This window comes from Schistocerca gregaria, chromosome 5 (genome assembly GCF_023897955.1).
Source record: "Schistocerca gregaria isolate iqSchGreg1 chromosome 5, iqSchGreg1.2, whole genome shotgun sequence".
Classification (NCBI taxonomy): Eukaryota; Metazoa; Arthropoda; class Insecta; order Orthoptera; family Acrididae; genus Schistocerca; species Schistocerca gregaria.
In genome coordinates, this window is record NC_064924.1 from 582,580,050 (window position 1) to 582,604,985 (window position 24,936).

A 24,936-nucleotide genomic window follows, 5' to 3' on the forward strand; every position below is an offset into this window, starting at 1 on the left:
ACTGCAATACTTGCACAGGATTCGTAGTCCTGCCATGTTCGATATGAATATGAGAAAATAGTTGTCTATGCTCCTTGAAAGAACCAACTGGTTTTTCTACATTGTGTCCCAAATCATGCGATTGGCAAGCCAAACAAGTCTTTACCGTCTAACAACCCTACCACAACAAAGGTCAAAAATTAATTATGATTGTGGTGTTGCTCACTCGGCTAAACACTGCATTTTCGGGCAACAACAATGTTATATTATGTGGTAGGTGTCATTACAGCACAGTTAATAAAGTAATTTCATGAAATAATGGATAAACTATGCACTCATATTTCGTGTTTCCCACGCTGGTCTCGTTGTGAACTCATGTCTCATTCGTCGAAAATCTAGGTAGTGATGATTCCAAGCTCGTATACAAAGAGGCCTAGGTCTTCTTCTGCAATATTCAAAAGTTTTATAGAAGTGTTTCCTAAATCATTCTTGAAGATTAAACTTTTTCAAGTTAGCAGAATGGTGATGTAAAAAAGTAATCAGCACTCCGAATTTAAGTTACACTTTTTTTTGATTACTTTTGTTGCAATATCACGTAACTCACAAAATATCACTTCACAATATAAAACATACTTGAAAATATGTTCCTCCTGTTGTAATTATGTAATAGGCGTATTTAAACTGTTTTAGCATGTAATTATCTGAACTGTTTCTTATTTAAATTGTTTTGTTAATTAAATTGCATTGTGTATTATTGAGAAAGAGCGGGAAACCACGCATAGTTACATTTTGAGAAAGAGCGGGAAACAGCGCGCAGTAATACATCTGTAATGGTAGCAGGGATTGTCTGCACCAAAAACCATTGTTGGCGGCGAGACCGCACTTTTGTAGCATTGAGCGTTGGAAGCGAGCAGTTGCGAGTAAGATGTGAGACGAGGCAGTCGTAGCTAGCGAGACATGAGAGGAGATCGCTGTAAGCGAGGTATGAATTAACACTTTGAAAGAAGCGGTGTGCTCGCCAGCCACTCGCTATATGTAGCGCAATGCTAGTTTTTAAGAATTTTTGTAAAGAACTATGCCCCTTGTAATTGTTTGTCAAGATCGTTCTCAGAATATAGTTATGTAATTTTGATGGAAAATTAGGTATGTAGCGCAACGCTACTTTTTAAGAATTTTTGTAAAGAACTATACCCCTTGTTATTGTTTGTCAAGATCGTTCTCAGAATATAGTTAACTTCTACCAGATTAAATGCATTAAGAATTTTCTATCCCAAAATCATTCACGTAAATGCTTTACGGAATTTATTGTTATCTTAAAAGAAAAGTCTAAACTGAGCTTCAGCTTTTATCAAATCTAAAGTAACTTCAACTTAAAGAATTCCAGTCACAAAGTATTATGAAACTCCACCAGCAGCTTATAATTATGTTAAAGAGAAGTAAGTATATTCATTCCACAGTTTGCTGTAGCAGTCAGATGGCGATCCAGTATAAATAATTAAAGGTAAGAATCAGTCTTAATAATTTCAGGTAACGACTGAGGGCCACGGCGACAACACATTTTATGTTTCGTCGTAATAATCAGCAGGTAGTCTTGACAGAGCAGCAGTTAAAAGATTTTAAGAGACGCAGCGTTCAGTCAGCAAGCAAACGTTCATCCAATATTAGACGGGAAGGTTTCACTTGGCGATATCCATTCAGTACGACATTTTAGTGAATCTACTGTGGATATGAATATACTGACTTTGATAATAGTGTGAATAAGTTACTGTGAAGTGGCGCAACGCATATACTAAAGTGTATAACTTTTATTCACAGGTCATCGGCAATTCTGTTTGCTCTATTGATTCGGCGTTGAAAAGTGTTTGTTCAGTGTTGAATCCGCTTTGAACAGTGATATATTTTGTTGCTTGTGATGATTATAGACAATGTCCCGCAGAATAATTACTCGTTCTCAAACTGATAAAACTTTTTGTTGCGTGTGATGATTATAGACAATGTCCCGCAGAATAATTACTCGTTCTCAAACTGATAAAACTGTACAAAATACTGACGAGAGATTCTTTTCTGGAATAGGCAGTAATAATACGTGTGAAAACCCTGATTCTGAAACGTTAGGTGAACAGACATTTAATAACTGTAACAATATGGAAGCGTTTAACGAACAAGTAACTTCAGAAATGCCCACAGACAATGAAACGGTAGTGCAAAATAATTTGGCATTAAATGCAACAGACGGTACACAGTCACAAATTCCGCATAGTAGACATAACAGTTTCAGTAACGAAACCACTACAATGCAGTCAGACAGAGAGACTCCATTAAGCACTGATTTAGATTCAAACGGTACACAGCTACACAACCTGCGTAGCAGATCCAACAGTTCTCATGACCAAAATTCCGAAATTACGGAAAACGTGACGCAGTCACAATCATCTGAGGATGTTCAAATGAACACAGATCTACAGCCTTTAACAACGAATACAAATACACACAGAAGTCAATCCGAAACGGATCCAATAATGGCATTTTTGCTACAAATGAGACAAGACATGAATCAAAACTTTAACAGAGGGTCACAAGAATTAGAAAAAAGATCACAAGATCTAAAAAACGAAATTAAGGCAGAACACGCACACACAGATCAGAAATTAGACAACATGTACCAAAATCTAAAACACGAAATCAAAGTAGAAATTCAAACAGTCGCTGAAAAATGTTCACAATCAACACAAGAATTACGCGACAAAATTCAAGAAATATCCGATAACCAAGCAACATTTGCAGTTAGTATACGGGAAACAATGACAGAAAACTTTGCTAAACAAAACGCTCAGATTGATGAACGTTTTAACAATCACACAGAAAACTGTTTGATACGTCACCGTAAACTGGTGCGATCGCAGGATAAAGAACGAAAAGAATTACTACAAACAATCACTAAACAGCGTCAGGACGACAAAAAGAAAGTGTTTGCCCAGGGCAAAACATATGTAGACAATCACATACAGTCGATCTCGGAAGAAATCGAAACGGTCAAAGAAACAAATAATCAAATACAAGACAGGCTTACAGAAATCCAAACACAGACAATCGATGTGAAAACTTCTACAGACACTGAAATCCAGAATGTTAAAGATAAATTAACAGAGGACGTTCAGACACTAACTGACAAAATAGAACACATAGAAATTAACCATGACACAGAAAATTTAAAGGCAGATTTTAAGAAAGTCACCAAAAGCAACCGTAAATTACGAAACGAACTGACAGAAAAGATCAATGAACTCACTACAAGAATAGATCTTTTAGATACTAACAATGACGAGAGATCAGACGACACTGCACCAGTCCCAGTGCAACAGAACTCTAATAGTAATAACACGCCATTGACAAATATACAACAAACTATCACAGATCTAAAATCGCGTAATGATTCATTGCATCAGCAAATAAATTCTCTACAGCAAGAGATAGCGGACGCACAAGAAACCGCCGCACATAATCATTTTCAACAGAACACACACCGTTACGAAATGCCTCAGATCCATAATACATATAATGTTGGTAGACTTCAGAGAGTAAGACATTTTACCCAGGAAGAAAGACACCCGAATCCATATTCAAGACAATACGAAAACACTTACACACACAGACATGACAGTTTTGATCACAAACATTTTCTTTCAGTTAGAAAGTTTAAAACATTTAAAAACGACAGGGCGCAAATACATCCGTTGGATTTTATCCAACAGTTCAGGGGAGCACTTCCACCATCATGGCCAGTACAACATAAGTTAGAATTTATTGTCAGTTTTCTTGAAGGAGAACCAGCACGACGAATGCGACCAATTGCTAGACAATGTTTTTCCGTAGAAGCATTTGAGGAAGCATTTTTATCAGCATATTGGTCTGACACTACACAAAACAGCATCAAAGATCGGCTACTTAGTTTGCCAAACTTTGAAAATTCTACCTTTCCTACAATCACACAATTTTTCGAGTACATGGTGGAACAGAACCAGTACCTCAACGAGCCATACAGTCAATCGGCATTAATACAGCTTTGCATTTCAAAACTGCCCAGGGCTTTGAAAGTGTCATTACTGACAGGGCAACAAAAGGACAATGTATCCGCTTTTAGAGACATCTTACAACTATTAGAAGCACACCAGGCAGACTACGCATTTGTTAACAAAAATTTTTCACGACAGAACGGAAAACAAACAAACTCAGCTACTTTTGAACAAACACGATTTGGTAATAACAATCCGAGTAAACGCTTTCGCAGCGAAAATGACAACGAAAACAGGAGTAATGAAAAACATTATACTGACACGGTAAATTTATATTCAGGACAGCAACAGAATCCGAGACTTAACACGCAACCGAATAGGTCAAATTTCCATATGAATCATCGCTCAGATAATGCGACCGGGGAAGGCCATTACGCGGGTCGACCGCAAAATGAACAAAAACAAACGTTTCTACGGGGTGCAGGTGGGCTGCCGTACAGTCACAGTTATAACGACAGGAGAAAAGAAAACGAACACAGACCGCCGAGGACGTTCCACAATGACAATTTTAACGGAAACTACAACAGGGCCCAACAGCTGCGTTACCGTATAAATGTACCAGACACCAGATTTCATCCACCAGACACTGCTAATAATCAAAACGGCAGAACTGTACAGTTGATAGAACACATGCCAAACTCCAAAGCTGAAAATCACATATCGGAAGAATTATGACTAGAGAAAACCTGCAATGAATCTCTTAATGTCGATACTATGAAATCACACAGAGAAAACATAACGACCGAAAATTCCATTACATTTGACGATGTGAGAGACACATTGTTACAGGAAAAACCAATCCTACAGAAAACAATATATCACCCAATAATAGAGATAAATTTACAGTCGCACAATATTTTAGCGATAATTGATTCAGGTTCACCTATGTGCGTAATTAACGAAGACACATTTAACAGATGCAATAGCAATAATGATTACCCAGTATTTCCTTTAAACAGAACGAAGGTCAAGGGAGCTTTTGCAGGAAAAGGCATTGAAGTTAAAAGACAGACACAATTAACATTTGTTTTTGCAGGGGAAACGTTCCACAGTGATTGTTGGATAGTTCCGAATTTAACAACAGACATGATATTAGGAATAAATTTTCTTGTTCAGTACGATGCGAAGATTGACTTCAAATCGTCATACCTCACACTACAAAAGGAAAACAGGGAAGTGATCGTAAGATTTCAAAACACAGTATCCTCCGAAGAACAAAATATGCACAGGATCGAGATTATTACTGATTCTCAAGATAACGATTGTTATATCGCACTATACACGAACACACTTAATAATGACTTGGTAGAGGAACAGGAGTACAATATGTTCGAGACAATTACACGCAAGGTAGACAATAGTGTAGCAAAATGCGACGCAGAACGCACAGAACTTGAAAATATTCTGGTACAACACAAAGCAGTTTTTGCCAATGTTCCAGGAACAATGACAGGATTTATGTACGAATTTCAGGTGAAACCACACGAGACTTTCAAAGCAAAGCATTATCCAATCCCACACATACACACAGAAGCAGTTAAGAAAGAATTACGAGCAATGATCGATCAAGGAATAATAGAACCAGCAGCCAGCCAATATATAAATCCACTACACATTGTTGAAAAGAAGGATGGATCACTACGTTTAGTTTTAGATTCACGTCAAGTTAATAAAATAATCATTACAGAAACCGACCGACCACAGACGTTAGAAGAGTTACTGCAAAAATTTCATGGCACCTCCATTTATACTACACTCGACCTCAAATCAGGGTTTTGGCAAATCCAACTACACCCAAATTGCCGAAAATATACGGCATTCCTTTGCTTTGGGGAATGCTATCAATTTTGTAAACTTCCGTTTGGACTAACGATTTCGTCTGCCGCCTTTATACGAGGCATGAATACTATTCTACCACAAGATCTGAAAAACAAAATTACTACATATGTCGATGACATTTTAATTGCAGCAGAAAACTGGGAGCAACACAATCATACTCTTCAACAATTACTGAATACATTCGAGCAAAATGGTATAACTATAAACTTGCGTAAATCTGAATTTGGTAAAGCGTCAATAAAATTTCTAGGGCACATTATCTCACAAACAGGTATCGCACCAGACCCTGACAAATTGCAAGCACTGAAAGACATCGACGTGCCAACAAACAAAAAGGAACTTCGGAGCTTTTTAGGTCTTATCAATTATTTTAGAAAATTTATCCACTACAAAGCATTAGACACGCCCTTGCTATACCAGCTTACAAGTAAAAACACACTTTGGTCATGGAATGAAGACGTTGAAGCTGAATTCGAGAATTTGAAAGAAGCATTATTAAAAGCACCTTTGTTATCACACCCTGACCCAACACAAAACTTTTCCGTTGCAACAGATAGTTCAACCACAGCACTAGGAGTACATATTTTCCAAGAAATAAAGGAAGAAGATAAGACAGTCGTGAAACACATTGCTTTGGCAAGCAGGATACTTTCTCCAGCAGAGCGCAATTATTCTGTAACAGAATTAGAGACACTATGTGTAATTTACGCTTTTAAGCGATTCCGTCATTTTCTATATGGCCGACATACAACAATATATACCGATCACCAAGCAATCCAGTTTTTATTGTCAGCAAAACTTACGCACGATAGATTAAGCCGCTGGAAATTATACTTACAAGAGTTTGATTTTACCATTATACATATTCCAGGCACGCAGAATACTGTTGCCGACGCATTGTCGAGGTCCATTCACAATAAACGCATGGAGAAAGAAAATACCTTTTGCTACAACAACCATAGTATTATGTATATTAAACAAGTAGCTTTCGAAAACTTTATATCAGCAGCATTACAGGATATAGAGAGAGAACAGCAGAAAGATGAAACACTGAAAGAGATTGTAACGCTTTGGAAAGACAGAAGTAACGCTAAAGTCAGACTTCATTACACTGTACATCAAAATATACTCTTTATTCGATCATACCGAGACGGTAATAATTGGCTTTTATGCATTCCGGAAGGGATCGTAAATAAACTGATATGGTATACACATCTAAGTTATGGACACTACGGAGCGAGGAAATGCTTTCTGATTCTGCGACAAAATTGCCACTTTAATAACATGGAAAAACACATAAGAAAAGTAATAGCATCATGCAAGATATGTCAAAAAGCTAAATCATCAACAGTGTCACACATTCCACCATTGTATCCCATCATACCGGTTAAGTTAAGACACATGGCAGCAGTGGATCTTTTCGGTCCAATCCCCAGAACAAATAATGGTTATAGTTATATTTTTGTAGCTGTAGAACTAACATCCAAATTTGTAACATTTTCTCCACTAAGGAAAGCAACAGCAAGAACAGTATCAAGAGCGTTTGTAAGAGATTTTCTGTCAGTAGTAGGACGTGTACAGAAGGTTATTTCGGATAACGGTCCGCAGTTTAGGTCAGACGTATGGAAGAAAATGTTAGAAAGTAAGAACATAACACCTATTTATATATCAAGATATCACAGTTCTTCCAACCCATCAGAAAGAATAATGAAAGAGATCGGGAAGTTATGCAGAATTTATTGTCATAAAAGACATACAACATGGGATAAATATATTTTACAGTTTCAAGAAGTGATAAATGCAATACCCAATGAATCTACGATGCTATCACCAACCGTAATACTGACAAATAAAGACCCACCGAACAAAATTACCGAACTAATTACTTTTCCTAAGACGCGTAGGCTTCGACATTGTGAAATAATAGACACAGCATTAGCAAACACTAAAAGAGCTGCAGATCGGCGGAAGAAACAACAGAAGCAGGTAAGTCGACTACAGAAGTACGAGATTGGCGACAAAGTACTGATTCGCACTCATTTTCTTTCCAACAAAGGTAAGCACAGATGCCGTAAATTCGAACTTCTGTATGCAGGCCCTTACAGAGTTCGTAATATTCCACACGCAAATGTAGTGCATGTGGAAACGTTACGTAAGAAGAAATCATTAGGGAATCATCATGTATCCAACGTGAAACATTTCTTGACTTAAATTTTTGCATTTCAGCTGACGAAAGGACGGCGTGACACGTAAGTATGCAACAATGGTAGTTTCAGCGCGCTTCAGTAACAAACAAAGCCGCGACACGCAGCGGGCCGCTAATATTTCACCGTACCTTAAAGAACACAGCAGTACTTAATGATGCTACGCCAGCCAAGACAAATAAAAACACGAGAAACATTTCCTAACTTAAAGAGAACATGCAGACAACGACACGACATATGAATTTGTGCACTGAGAGCTCATAAATGAAAGAAATTTTTTTTATAACGTGACATAATTACTTAAGAAAATGTCGATTTTTGCAATAGCTAAACTGATAATATAGATCGTTCATTAATCAATTATTTTAGTGGTAACATTAACATGTACTCTTTATTCCAGAATGCAGCATTGTTGTCACACGTCATCAAAATGAAACGTAGTTTTAGTTAGAATAAGGATGTGAATCTTTAGGTCACGCAGATAGCTGACGCTAATTGTCATTACAGAAATTTTATAGGTCATGCCGGGAGCTGACGTGATTTTGCAGCAGTTAATATTATGATAAAGTGTTTTATAGGTCATGCCAGGAGCGGACGAGAAGTACCAGAAGATGTTTATTGAAGTCATGCCGTGCACTGACGATAATTAATACTGAATGTTTTATAATAAGTCATGCCGTGCGCTGACGTTAATTAATGCTGAATGTTTATAACAGGTTATGCAGAGAGTTGACACAGATGCAGAAGAAGAATGTGTATGTTATGTTAGTATATAAGAAATGTATAATGTTAAGAAATAATTTTGCTAGCATGTGACACATTGCAACACTATGGATGGGGACCACACATTACAATGTCTAACCAGAATAATGTTTACCTTAATTTTCAGCTACAAAAGAATACTTAAAATAACTTTATGACAGTAATTTTATTGTATATTATGACCTGACATTTGACGACTCATAACTGACGACTACACCCCTGAATGGAAGATAAAATTTTAGGACAGTAAGTCAAGAAATGCATTGTCAACAAAATTTATAATTAATGATGTAAGAAACTAAGATATGTAAATACAGAATAAGTAATAATGTACTTGTCTATAACAAATCTGTATACTATCAAATACTGAATAAGTAGGAACTTTTATGTCTTTTATATATGGGAATAATTTTCTGGAAGAATTCTTAAATTAAAACTACATATTGTTACATATTACGACACAACATATTTTGTCATAGGGAAAATTATTTGGTAGTAAAATTATGGTACCAACAATGTCCGTGAACCCATTGCCAAAACAATTTTACCCGTACCTTAATTCCTGGCATCCCCATGGTTATTGAGCACAGAATCAGTGAATTGTGAAACATGTGACTTCAACCAATGATGTTCTCGACGAGGTGTTTGCATACCTAGATGCACACCACAGCCCGATGTATGTCAATTGGTGCCTGCATACCTAGATACACACCACAGTATGATGTACGACAATAGGTGTTTGCATACCAAGATGCACACCACCAACCTTAATGGACCATTGGAGATGGAACTTAATCCTGATGTGGCTGCGGCAACTCTGGCTATTCGACGACGTACTTAGTGTTTGGGTACACTAAAACTATGGAGCAAGGCGATGATGGAACCACATGGCGAAACCTGGTGTTGTGCTATGTGAGGGAAAGGAACAGACTTTTGAGTGCATTCACAGACAGTTGCCAGTGCTTTGACCATGCTATCCAATTCCTTTTGTACCTTCCTTAATTGTGGTACTAAGAGATGCCAATTTGAATTAAATGTTTCATAATGTAAACTTTCAATTGCTTCATATGATCTGTATATTGATTTTCACATTTACTCTTATTCTTGTTGTTAAATTTAAGGGAACCAAATTTTACTTGATGTACAATTCCTACTAAAACCCTTTCTATTTACATATTCTCTTTATTAGAGATAGACAAATCATTTCGTATGACAGCATTTGTGTATACACTTTGTTCAAACTATTTTCTATAATCAAATTTTATACATATGTTGAGTCCATATGACTCAACAACGTAGTAAAATTTTAAGAAAGCCGAGTAGCGGCATATGTAATTATGTAATAGGCGTATTTAAACTGTTTTAGCATGTAATTATCTGAACTGTTTCTTATTTAAATTGTTTTGTTAATTAAATTGCATTGTGTATTATTGAGAAAGAGCGGGAAACCGCGCATACATACATTTTGAGAAAGAGCGGGAAACAGCGCGCAGTAATACATCTGTAATGGTAGCAGGGATTGTCTGCACCAAAAACCATTGTTGGTGGCGAGACCGCACTTTTGTAGCATTGAGCGTTGGAAGCGAGCAGTTGCGAGTAAGATGTGAGACGAGGCAGTCGTAGCTAGCGAGACATGAGAGGAGGTCGCTGTAAGCGAGGTATGAATTAACACTTTGAAAGAAGCGGTGTGCTCGCCAGCCACTCGCTATATGTAGCGCAATGCTAGTTTTTAAGAATTTTTGTAAAGAACTATGCCCCTTGTAATTGTTTGTCAAGATCGTTCTCAGAATATAGTTATGTAATTTTGATGGAAAATTAGGTATGTAGCGCAACGCTACTTTTTAAGAATTTTTGTAAAGAGCTATACCCCTTGTAATTGTTTGTCAAGATCGTTCTCAGAATATAGTTAACTTCTACCAGATTAAATGCATTAAGAATTTTCTATCCCAAAATCATTCACGTAAATGCTTTACGGAATTTATTGTTATCTTAAAAGAAAAGTCTAAACTGAGCTTCAGCTTTTATCAAATCTAAATTAACTTCAACTTAAAGAATTCCAGTCACAAAGTATTATGAAACTCCACCAGCAGCTTATAATTATGTTAAAGAGAAGTAAGTATATTCATTCCACAGTTTGCTGTAGCAGTCAGATGGCGATCCAGTATAAATAATTAAAGGTAAGAATCAGTCTTAATAATTTCAGGTAACGACTGAGGGCCACGGCGACAACACATTTTATGTTTCGTCGTAATAATCAGCAGGTAGTCTTGACAGAGCAGCAGTTAAAAGATTTTAAGAGACGCAGCGTTCAGTCAGCAAGCAAACGTTCATCCAATATTAGACGGGAAGGTTTCACTGTTAAGGTTCACATTTTATAAACTGACTACAATTTGCGTTTTTTCAACATAACAATCAAGATTTGACTGTCTAATAACCGCTTACAAGCCCAAATATCAGAGCTACAAGTATGTCAAAGATCATAGTGACAAAAGAAAGAATACACATAAGAAAAATATCATTGCAATATAAACATACCGATGTATCAAAGTACCTCTACATTAATAAAATCAAATCTGAATGTTCTCACAGAAATATGTTAACTATTTTACAGAAACACAGTAGAATAATGCTGGTATAGAGAGGTTGAGGTGAGGTACCGCAATGGTCAGGTAATTCAAGTACCATTAGAACCGGCAATCTGATATCACGCTTGATGTGTGGCCATACAAATGCCGACCATTCATATAAAGGAATGGTTATAGAATAAGAGAGTTCGTGAGTGGCATCAATGACTCTCTTAAATCACAGTGGAACGAAAGAGTGCGCCCAGCTTTAAGAGGTGTCCCATCAGACGAGGTAGTTGTCCATTCGCCACACCTATTTTCGTTCTTGGGTAACTCCAGCAAATCCACGTCAGTCTCTTGCGGCACGAGTTGCCTGATGACACTGATCACTGAAACCATGGTTTACTGGAGAAATAATTACGTACAACATTGTCTGCACCTATTGACCAATACGTGAAGCCAATGGCCGCGGAAACCGCGTTTATTGAGGAGAAATAATTAGCTTTAGCACTGAATCCAGTAAATGACAAATACCAGTGTAAGATGATCGACATATTCCAAATGGAGGAACTAATGGAGGAACTGTCTTAGCGAGAATGAGCCACGCGTGGTGTTGAAAGCAATGCAAACCGGTTTCTGATGCTCAAGTGGTGCACTGCCATGTGGTGAGCCTCCATGTTCTATCGGATATGTCTCCGGCAATTTGAAGGAAAAGTATCCGAACGGCTGTCACGTACCTCTTATTTGCCGTTGTAGGGTCGTCGCTATCGCAGTCTGTCTAGCATCACTTACGATAGCCAGGGAACAGCATATCAATGAGCGCCTATGAGACAGCAGCTTGGGGGAGAAAGCGTCTGCAGAATTTCGCTATAGCCTAAGCCCGGCGTAAATGCTGGAAGTTATCAGGCAGAAGCACAGATTGAATCATGTCGCCAGTGTTCTCCATACTCCAATTGCCTGAAGGAGTAATCTATTGTGGCAAAAAGTTCACCTCTTTTTCATGAGCACTGATTCTGCAATTTATTAATCTATCAAAAATAATCTGTAGATGTTTCGCATGTTCCGCAGAAGAATTTGAAAAAACTACACACATGACTCTGACACACAAAACGGAAGCGCAGATTGAGAAGCACTTCGTCAATGAAACGCCGTCGTATCTGTGTCACTTTCTTGAAACCAAACGGCATTCTGACGCATTAGAAAGGATTGAATGATATGATAGCTGCGGTGTTCAGTATATCTGCCGATGCCACGGGAATATGGTTATAAGCTTCTAGGTAAATGAAGAAGTTGAGCACCTCTTAGTGCAGCCATGAAGTCTTGGAGGTATGGAGTAAGTTAATAATCAGGAGACAGCACATTGAAAGTTTGACAGTCCTCTCAAGGACGTCAGGAACCGTTTCTTATTCTCATTAAGGGGAAGGTAAACGCCGACGGCCTTTCGGCATGGCGAACATTTCTTGCGTCCAACAGATCTTCTCATTCCTTGTTGCTGTGGCATATTTTTCAGGAGCTAAACTTCCCGGTTTGAAAGCTGCCAGTGGTTCTGGGTATTTAGGAATGCGGTGGCTAGTTATGTAGCGCACCTGGGAGGAGTACAGACGGTCGATTCGTGTTTCCAAGGTCGTCTGGGCAGTGATGTCATCTTGTAACATACGTTATTCATCCTGATCTCTGGTATGGCCAGTGGGACATTCATCAATTCAATCACGCAACATATTGTCTGCAACTACCCTGTCTTACTTTCCTTCAAGGCCACTAATATCTCCAAGAACTCAGTGTGCACAAAGGTAAGAAGTTATTCTACCATCGATGATTCTGTGCTTGAGGGTCAAATATGTAGGCCACTAATCGGGTGCTGCCTCATCCAATTCGGCTGTGTTTTCCGGTTTGTGATTAATGTGCCAAAAGCTTTTGCATCTGTAAACTCTCTAGCCGTTAATACACATTTGAGCCTTCCGTAGGGACACATAAATATGAAAATAGTGTAGAAAGTCCCTTGCAAGAACAGATTCGGTGCCACCGGCAATGAGGAACGTCAACTGCAGATTCATCGTAAAACCCATTCTTGAAGTTTCGACGGTTAAACAGTGACATGTGAGCCCGAGTCCGTTAAATAAATTCGTGAATTGCAGATATTCTGTACACACAAGCAGTGTGCAGTGACAAAAGAGTGAACGGCAGGTTGTCGAATTGACGAGGCAAAAACAGCCACATTTCCGGAATTTGGGAGGAATACGCTTTCTTATGGTTGCTTATCCTTAACTGATACCGTGCCCTGTGAAATGGATAATACTTTTTCAGCTGTGATCGATGAAGAAAGACACTTTACATTGGAGCGGCGAACGTATCTACAACTTTTCACAGTCTTAATTTGGGCAGCTGCATGAAGTGCCATTTCTAGAAATCCGTCTAATATGGAGGTAATACGAACACTATTTAGCTTCTAGCTGACGTTACGGCGATGGATGCTTCTTTTGGGAGATTGAGGGCTGCTGGAAATCGCTTGAAGTGGCAGAAACTGCGGCTGGAGAACGCTATAGTCGAGCTGTGGTAAGTTTACATTTTCTGATAGTTGAACCTGCTTCCACCTAGCGGCGCCCACCGTAACTAAATTCGCAACGCCATTACCAGTTTTTGGGACCCTCATAATTTGTCGTGTAACAACATATTATTAGTTTGGTCAGTCTTGAGTAACAGTGAGCCTAAATCGGTGGTGCTACTTGGAACCTCAGCACTTTCGACTGCAAAACACAGCTGCGTGAACCACACCAGTTTCAACGTTGCCTCGGACATCCCCGACTCGGATACCAAACGTCGAAGATGATCCCAGACTACAGTAGGCAATTTGTCAAAACTTGTTGGATTCGATCTGCTGGCTTACCCGCTCAATCAATCCCGTTGTCTTTAAAGTGTGTGTATTTTGAGTTCCGATGGAGTGCTATGCACGGTAGTAGACAATAGCAAAACTGTCAGAGGGTCTAAAGGAGGTTGTCATCAGTGGTGTCATAGGTGTCGAACAAATGTTACTGAAGCCAGTACCATAGATCAGGTTGTTGCGGCATGTCTAGAGGGGCAACGAATTCACCTGGCAGCGTGCTTCACATGATGCGCTTACAGCTTGTCCAGGTTTCGTCATCGCTGGTAAAGTGGGAGCCACATCCACTGACGTACACAACGACTGTCCTGATGAGGCGGCATCGACAATAGCCGGCGGAGAATCTGCACGTATGATGCGTTTGTTGTCGGCCATGAAATTAAGCGGGGCCACCACTTACGGGAATACTGTTCCACATTGAAGGAGGAACGATATTAGTTACAATTATTAATTTACTAAACGAACGCATGCGTTACGGAATTGAGGATACCCATTTAAACCAAGTCCAAGGACCCCCGGTGGGAAATCATAAGTACACGAAGAAACAGTCGGCTCACCAAGACGAAGATATTCCGTTCTATCTGTAACTTCATCTAATTTTGTCCTACACATTCTTAATGTACTGCCAGATGACGCACACAACAGATGTCACAGTAGTTAACAAACTCGTGGTCAGGAAGATCAGAACCTGGAAAGCTGAAAGACGGCTCAGCACGAGTGACCACAACGTCGTAATCTTCACTGTTGATTCCGGCGAAAATGAACTCAGTAATATACTTGAAATACATGTTACAACATAAGAAAAGCCGATTGCGATCATCTCAGGAGTATATTCCACTATCCCATCCCCATGGAAGTAGATGACAACGTAGACAAAGGAGCTCAAGAAATCGTCGCTGCCATGAACAGTGAATATCAGTCATAGGGTAAACAGACTGGGTTTCACAGAGTACCATCGAAAGAGGGTCTCCCGAGACTCAGAGATCAGGAGGGCAAGAAGATTCTACCAGAAATACCACACTGAGAAGGTAAGATTTCGCGGCATGGGCAGCAATTTAAAGACGTTCCTGCGGCAGACAAGTACAGAGAGCTGGAACCGATTCATGGCAAGTAACTTGTATTTTGATCCTCTGGGTATGCCTTTAGATTTGATGTTCAGAAAATAAGGTAGGAAAGCATCCTTTCAAGATGAGATAGTTTCTCTATTTTCGAAAGAGGAGCTGAGGAAGAAAATGCTGATTGTGAAAAGGATTTTATCAGCCGGCCCTGGCAGCATCCCTGCATTCTGCAGACTTTTCATAAACACATAACTTAGTACTGGCGCCATTTCTAAAAGCGTGTTTCGCGGAAAAAATACCATGCAAATGTAAGAAAGCAAATGGGACTATGCAGAAAAGGGGTGAGGAGAATGATCTCCCCCCTCCCCTCCCCCCTCGTAAACCCTACGGCTCGATTTGCCCTCTCAAGTTCGGGAGAAGCTGTTATGTGGTTAATCTTGGAGGAATGAGTTCATAATGGAATGAACTAGAAACAGTATTTTTCTAGAAGCGAAAAGTCAACAAAACGCTATAAATCAGGTGATATAATTGTCACAAACGTCGTATGCGTATATCATAGCCGTAATGTTGGACATCGCCGAGGCCTTTGATCACTTCTGGTCCTGTTTTCTGAAGTCTTTTATTGACCCAGCATTATGAAAGCTGCAGGACAAAGAAGAGGTTTAAGAGTGGTAGCGTTAGCCGACGACATGATGATCTTGATGAAGTTAAGCACCAAAAGCGTCCTGGACGAAGGGTGTAACACAGTCTTTCAATGAATATCTCAGGCAGTCTTATTGGTGAGGCAACTATAGCCATGAGTATTGCACTTGGGTATTACTAATCGCTTCAGCTGTATTTTGGTCCTTCATTACTGTAACACTACTGGTTTTGTGGCCTTAAAGCTACATCTTCAGGTGACATCCTATTCTTAAAACATTAGGGCGGAAAATCTTAGAATCCTTTTCCTAACCTTCGTTGTCTGTCAAATACAAAACACCGCAAGAAGGCGGTATGTCATGGATTAAAAATTGCCGAATTCCAATATAGTGAACGGGTCGAAAACAAATCGTGTCATAGTGATCGCTTTTCCAATCGATATGGAACCGGAGACTGACAGAGCACGCGGCCGCGTCCCCCCTACGCAGTTAAATTGTGGAAGCAGCTCTACTGCAGAAAAGAAGGAGATAGACAAGACGTAGGAAAGCAATAGACCTATCAGCCTGCTTTCTGTAATGTACAAGCGGTTTACTAACATCACATGTTAACCCAAAGAAGATACCTAGCATTTAAATTGAGGAAAGGAACAGGCTGGCCTTACAGCCACATAGAGCACTTCTCTCAAGTGGTAAGTCTAAACAAGTGCGTAAAGTACCACTTTCTTTGAGGCTCACAGTTTTTGAGAGCCTCATTTATCCTGCTAAAGCTTTATTATATATCAACGTCGGTGAAGTGAAAGGTCTGGAAAAATAAAGAAGAAATACGTCTGAACAGAAATACGTGACGCACTTTTGTTTTCATTATGACATTGTGTTTTTTACCTCCAATGTATACAGGCTTCAAAACTACAGAAAGATGTGATACGAAAATTTTGACAGCAGTGATGAAAATGACGTACACTGAGGTTGCTAAAATGAGTAACAATGACACTGAAAAATGAAATATTCCAAATTCATAACCAAATCACAGTAAAGTGTTGTGAGGTATTGTAGTTAGTTAATGGAGAGGGAAAGAAATGAGCGAAAATGTGAAATACAATAAAAAATTTAAGATATCGCTGTGCTTTAATGGAATTCTTACAATCGGTATTTATGACTGATACTGACTTGACACTGAAAGAAAGATTTTTATTTCAAGATCTATCCATACACATAGCTGCACAACGTGGAATTGAGAGTTTCAAACACGTACGGCAAAATATTATTACTTAAATTGAAATGTAATGTAATATGCAGCAAGTCCTACCCTTGGAGTGCCTCTTGCAATTCCGTGGCCCCATGTTGACTAGATAAGGCGTCACAACTCAACATGAGAGGACATGTTCACTTTCTGTTGACTGAGAGAAACCTGACCCACGATTAGCCGAAATGTTAGAGACAGCACGTCCATTTTTAGTCCTAAGTGAGTTTATTGGCGACTGTTGCCGAGCATGGTCTTGCGAGAAAATTCAATTTTTAGAATTGCGCCCAATGTGTTAACTATTTCCGTTGAGAGATTTAGTAGCGTGAGCCTTAGCGTTCATAGAAAAGTTAAATATTGGGAGTGTCTATGATAAAGTGTTGCTAAACTATATTCGAGATGACTGTAGTCGAATTACGTAAGTGACAGATTTGACAGGTTGTGTAACCATTTGGTATCGTAACTGAGCTGTGGCAAGTCTTAACATATCTCTAAAGATAACGTGGCATTCCTTAACTCAAATGGAAGGGCTAATTATTGAAAAGCAAACTTTTGTTTCCTACAATCACTGCGATTGTACCACCATTTCATAAATGAAGCCCTGGCTATCGTCTTCCCATAGGAATTCACTCGTATTTGAACAGTCCTCACGTGTAAGGCCAGGGTGACATAAGCAGCCACTGGGGTACAGCTTTCATGGCAGAGATGTCGTAAGATGTTTATTGGGAATTAGCAGGTAGTAGAAAAACATGTAAAAATTGTCCAGGAAATCCGATATGAAAGCAGACAGGACGAAGATGGCCTATGGGTGTTGATGGAAGTTCTTTGTTAGATATACAAAAATTATAAACTGAAATTACTATCTAATGGTGTCTGGTAGAGGGTAGTAGACACCATGTCAGAGCAGCGTGGAAGATGATAACTGCCGTAAAGCACGGAAAAGTCAAAAGGAGACTTCTACCCAACAGTGGACTTCTTGTGGCTATATGGATATAGTAGAGTCAGACTGTTTCTTAACGTCTAGGCGTGAATGTGTGTGTGTACGACACTTTCTGTGATCGATTCTGCAGAAAAATGTGTTATATGCCTTGCTACCAGTATACTCAATAATAATTTTCATTTCTTTCACTTAATTTCTTCTTTTTTATTATTTGTTCTTGTTTCTTTCCATGCCAGGAACCCTGCTGTTAAAAGTAGTGATTTACATTCGGCGGTTACGTAATTTATAATGACACTTGTACTTACTGGAAGTGATTACACACGTGGAGTAATTTGACTTGTGGCATTGTGAATAATTTGGGCCATAACACGGGTTTTAGAATGTCTTTCCGCAGCCATGCAGTCTGTTAAGGCAACTCATTATTCTTATGTGTTTATCTGCAATGAATGTACTTTCAGATCATAATTTTTTTCAATTCTTACTATGGTAATCCTCACACCACTTGTTTCAGTCTTCACTACAGTCATGTAGCTGCGTCACTCAAAAACATGATTAACGTAATTCAAAATATATCTTGCGTTATCTGCGATTTTTTAATTGATGTATTTTAATCTCTCCTTGGGAACACATGTAATTATCGAATGTTTCTAACACTGATCGTGATAACATGGCTGTCGCTTAAAATTGGAAAACCTAGTCGACCCATCTTGCAAATACATTTAGATTTTAAGGAATGTTTACAGTTAAAAGTACAGTCTTTGAAAAGGACCATTGCTTATATGCAGCAAAGGAAATGGATTAATTTTTCAGTTGTACTATTTACAGCGCTACGTTGATAAATAAATCGTACCTCTGGTTTTTGATGTTCGTGAGACACGAAGCAAACAATTAAGTGCCTCAGGGAAACACACTTGAACTGTAATTTAGTGAAGTGAATTGATATTCAGCGTACGTAAACAATGCCAGGAGTTATCGTCCTTTGTGTTTTTCCAGCACATCTATGTGGAAATTCGCTTTATAGTTTCTCCTGTGAGTTGCCTCTGCCATCCATTTTAATTACCGTTAATGCAGCACTGACGTTTAATGGAGACACCAGGACACAAAATTTCCTGAAATTGTACCCACAATTGAAGATATTTTTATTTCTTAATATATTTTTAGAGACGCAGAAGAGACAAGGTATATTAATTACGTGACATTCTGATGTTACAACAATAATAAACTGGCAGTCTTGCATGTTTTACAGTCTGTGTACATCACAGAATGCGTTCTCTGACGCATGAAGTAAAAAGTACTAAAATTTGCGTTAATCACATAGTGAATTTTACTGCATAGGTTAGTATGTTGAAGAGCGGCGGAACCAGTCCTACACGAATATCTTAGTTTAAAAAATGAAAAAGTGAGAAAAATGCTACGAGGAGCACTTAAAAATGAGTGTAATAAATAAGTATTATAACCCCCAAACTGGGTTATTTGCTACGCATATTGCGGAAGAATACTCCTGCTTCGAACCTGTAGATTATTGAAAGATAGTGGAAACTAGTCCAATGGAACAATAGTTTTCTTGCCATCTTTGTAATTTCATTGCGAGGTCAGTATATTCTTTTGATGAATTTCATGAAATTTAGTGCTACAGAGTAGCCATATTGATCACGTACCCGACGATTCCCAACATTACCTTGACACAAGTGTTAGATACAGAAGATACTCCCACTGTAGTCTAAAATGCTAACATACATCATTTCATTGCTTTGGTGAAGATTTCAAAACATGGGAAGTGCCAGTTGAGGAGACGGTGTCTTAAAGTTCTGAACCGGCACTCGAAAGGACAATGATTCAAATTCCCGTTGGGTCATCCAGTTGCAGATTCTCCGCAGTTTTCTGATATCGCTATGTTAGGAACATTTACTGAGGAGACAGTAGCATCGTGATTCGTGGAGAAGTTAATAGTGAAATATTCTTTTCGCCACTGAATCCCAATTCTGTTCTTTGCCTGATACCATCACAGAAACTTTTCATCAAAAAATGATTGCCGGTGAGGTGACAGCAACATCATGGAAAGTGCAGTTTCGTGGTAGCGGCGTGTAATTTTTAGAGATTTATGAGGATTAACATTGAATGTAGTCTATTAATGAATAATAATATTCTGACAAGGTGAGCAAAATGCAGTAGGTCTATTGCCATCGGGGAAGGCGGGGGGGGGGGGGGGGGGGGGGGGGTAGGGGCGGGGGTTGAATTCTGCATACTGCCAGAATACTGAGTCAATGATTAATATAAAATAAATCTTATAGTCCAAAGCACACTAGACATTGCATTCGTAAAGAGACAAAGCCAGGGGCAATATAACACCTCTCTGAAGTGCAAACCACACACCAATTCAAACAAATTCCTCTGAAGATAAATATTCAAGGAGAGTGGTGGAAAGCACAAGCACTTTGGAGAACAGACACCCTGAAAGTGAAAGCAAAATCAAACCATATAACAAAATTAAAATTCTAATGGACAATTAGAGATTAGAGGAAGTAACAGAAGTGATAGGAGAAATCCTAAGGCAAGCCGCCAATCCCAGGCACAAAAGAAGAGCGAGAAAATGGTTCGGCAGAGAGGGTTACAGGCTAAGAAAAAGTGTACTAGAAAGCCCACAACAACTAAAATGGGGCGCAGAAAACCCTATAGTCGTTATGACGTATGCCGAGAAACAATATATCTATAAGAAAATTCTAACACGAGGGAACATTCTGGGAAAAAGAAGGAAGTAAACTAGTGGAGGAAGCCAGAAGAAACCCGTATATCGCACTACTCCCCAGAAAACGAGCCGAAACACTACATCGATTTGAAACAACTGTAGATTCACTTCGCCAACATACTGAACACGGAAGGTGACAAGAGCGATAACAGGAGTCATTGCAACAAAGAAGTACTAAATGAATCCCGTTGGCGACGGAAGATGTCAAAGATGCCGTTAACACCACCAACAACAAAAGCGCTGCAGGCCCTGGCAGATTATGTAGCGAATACTGAAAAGACACTGCCCAAAGACTAACGTCAATCCTACAAAACTGTACAATAATTTTATAGAACAGCCTCCATTCCATCACAGCGATCAGTAATATAGAAGTGCTATATGAAGGGAAAGGAGATCTGAAAAACCCTAGCAGATACAGACCCACAGCACCAGAAATCTTACCTTTCAAAGCTTTTACAAAAATAATAACCGAAAGAATAAACCCAACAATCGACGACCACCTCCCCGAAATCCAAATGGGATTTAGGACGGAAAATCAACTACGACTGCAAAAGACCTCCTGCTAAAAAGAGTACAAGAGGCCCTTGAAATGAGGGAAAAGTTTTATGTAGCATTTATATTCTCAAAAGCCTTTGACTTTGTAAATAGAAAGCTAGTAAAAAAGAACTAGAGGAAATCCTAACAAATAAGCGGAAACAACATATGGACAAGAATGCGACAGAACGAAATAAGGACCTCAGATAACCTCACCCTATCAGAGGCCATACTCGAAACAAACGGAGTACTTCGGGGAGACGCAATGAAACCTCTTTTATTTATCATTGCAGCCCAATGAACTTTGTGTACATCCTAAACGGAGGGTACAGCCCCATACTCATATGCAGACGATATTGTAATAGACTCAAAGGACATTGGTAGGAAGAGAAGTTTTGTAGAGTTGTTGGTCATTAAAACGAGAGGATTCATACCTCTGCAAATGGGTTTCAAAGCTACAATAAACAATAATCGATGTGGAAGGTTCGTGCACCGATGATAAATTTGAGATAAAAGTGTCAAAATCTTAAATTTTGGTGCTCAGAAATGAAGGGAGAGCTCTTGCATCAGCTGAGATCTTCATACGGGAGATAAAACTGAAAAGCGTACTTCCTTTCAATTACCTAGAGGTCACGATACAAACAAGCCAAAAAGGTTCCACAATACACGTAACAGTAAAAGCAGTGCTTGCAATAATGACTATCCAAGAAACAGAACACGTGAGATCCCTAAGTCTAGGGGGAGTAGTGACACTATGCAGAGCCAAAATAACGGCAATACCGACGTCAACAGACTACATCTCACATTGAGCGTTTAACGGCAGTAGATAAATGCGACCTACATAAAGAAAGCAATAGGATTGTCCAAAACAATACAGTACGCTCCAGACATGAGTACCTGTCGATGAGGGAATCCTTCCTCAAGGAAGACCTACCGACAAAGCTCATGTTACCCAACACCAGTGCTTAGGAAAGCCTTCTAATAACATTGAAGGAAAAAAGGGAAGACGCACCTCTATAATTTTACAGCACAGGCGCCATGATTGATCGAACATGATCAAAGGAAAATTTGGAGATGAGACACAATTGCAGTCCATGGCTTCCACCACCATATTTACAACAACATGTAGTACCGCGAACCAAATACAATGTGATAGTGTGAACTGTGTTCTCGAACATGCAAACGTTACCATAGAGAAATCTGTACCAAAAGAACGCAATCAGTAACTGACTATACAAACTAAGACATGTAAAATGTTGATTTTGTGTAGTACTATAATTGTACTTGGAAATTGTATGCTATTTGTCTGCAATAAAACTTATAATTGTCATTATAATTATTTGGCTGATCTGAAGCTATTTGTTATTTAATGCAAGATTAGCACCACGAGATAGTTATAAAAATAATGTCCCTCACCTGTAAGAGTAGCTGTGGGCCTCTATATTCAAATGGAATGGGATTAACCAGCAAGCGAAAGGATATCAAAAGGAGTCCGATTACTGCACATTCGTTTCAGAAAGATCTGCTCACACTGAAGAAACTAAAAATGACGAATGTCGTACTTCAGAATAACAAGAAATGCAATAAGTAACTTCGAGGCAAATTTAAACTGTTTGCCGAACTGGGGAGTTCGATTCTCGGTTCGGTACACAGTTTTTATATGCTAGGAAGTTCCATATCAGCACACATTCCACTTCAGAGAGGAAATTTCGTTCTGAATACATTATGCATTAAACGGTCTGAATTACACGTAGTACACGTCGACAAGGTACTGGCAGACACGGTGTAAAAGAGCTGATACTTCCAGAGATAGCGACTTAATTGACTTTAAATGATGTCGCTGAAAAAACAGCTTAACCCACGGTATTAAAGAGAGATTAGACACGCACCAGAATTAATACTAGCGCCGGTCAATTTAAAGAGCAAGGCATGGTATCTCAGGATTCCCTCTAAGAAACGTTGGGTCCCGTTTCGGGGAAGAATTGAAATGAGTGTCTTAAGAATCAGGGCAATGCCTGTTAAACGAATTTAACTGGATCGCAAAGTTCCTAAACTTCACACGGTGCCCATCTAAGTTAAATCCTAACACTGCTGCCGTATCGGATCTCGGATCAACAACAACCGCTCTGCATCAGTCTCAGGACCAGGATGAAGCTCTTCTCCACTGTCCTCGAGAACAGGGTGCTCTCTCCACTGTTCTCTGACGGCGAACACGTTCTATCTTTCCAACCCCAGCGACTCACCATAATACTTCCTCCAAGAACCCATCTCAGACTACCAGGGCAAGTACTTACTTGTTACCTAAAGGAAGGGAGAAGGTTTTCCGCACAACTCCATTTCTCTCATCTCATGAGCCTCAGAAAGGCCCAAGCCACAGACTGTCAACTCTCAACTGGCACCTGCAAATAGCTTGTAGGTATAAACGATGGTCAATTCAAAACAGTCTCCATGGTGCTGGAGCCGTTGCGTATGTAGCAGGCATAACTGTACCGTCAATCAGAAGGCTGCTCACCAAATCACATTGCACTAAAACATGGCTACCTTATTTCTTGCCCTGCTCAGTGGAGTTACCTATGTAGATTCTGTTAAAAGAGGCTAATTGTACGAAGCCAATTGCGCTTTGTTTGATTTAACTCACACTGAAATTACTCGTGGAAACCAACCTTAATCAACTTAGAATCGCAGCAAGCAGGGGTCTGAGTTAAAGTGCAAGTTATGAGGCACACTCCAGCGTAATACGGTGGACCTATTATTAAATTAGATTGGAGTCGTCAGTTGTCAGACTGGAATTTAGTTTTAGCTAGATTAGGAAAGGGGTCATGATTATCATTTACCAGACAGGCAGATCTAAAGAACAAAAGAGCATATTTCCTTCCCACAGGTTGACTATGTTCGCAAACATTTGGCAAGAAACAAGTGCAATGAACAGTTATGAAAAAAAGGATATGAAATGGATCTGACACTACCTCGACATCTGTAATCTCTAGGTATCCGAATCTGGAAAAGCTTAGAAATCAGTCAAGGACTTAAAAATAGTCACAGCTACGTGACCAATTTCCGTAGTTTCTGAACCAAATAATATAAAGGCTTTTCTCCACAATTACATTCAGTGCACTTCATTAATTCCTCAATAGACCCATCTAATCTTCAGTGTACATCGGTAGGACCACATTTCAAAAGTTTCTACGCTGTTGAAAGAAAGATAGAATTTACCCCGGCCATTTTAGTTAAAATACGAGTGTTATTTAACACTATTGACCAGTTTCGACGTTCGGCACAGTTTCAAATACTCACAAGAATATAAAATGCTCAAAATATATACGCACATCCTCTTACTATATGTATTCGCTGGAGGTCACTTTTAATGACCCTTAGGATGGGCCCTATCGTCAAAGGACTGAATGTAAAATTAGGAAGGTGATGAATAAGCAGTAGGTACGAGAACAAGTAGTAAAATCAATATATAACCAAACAGAAATGA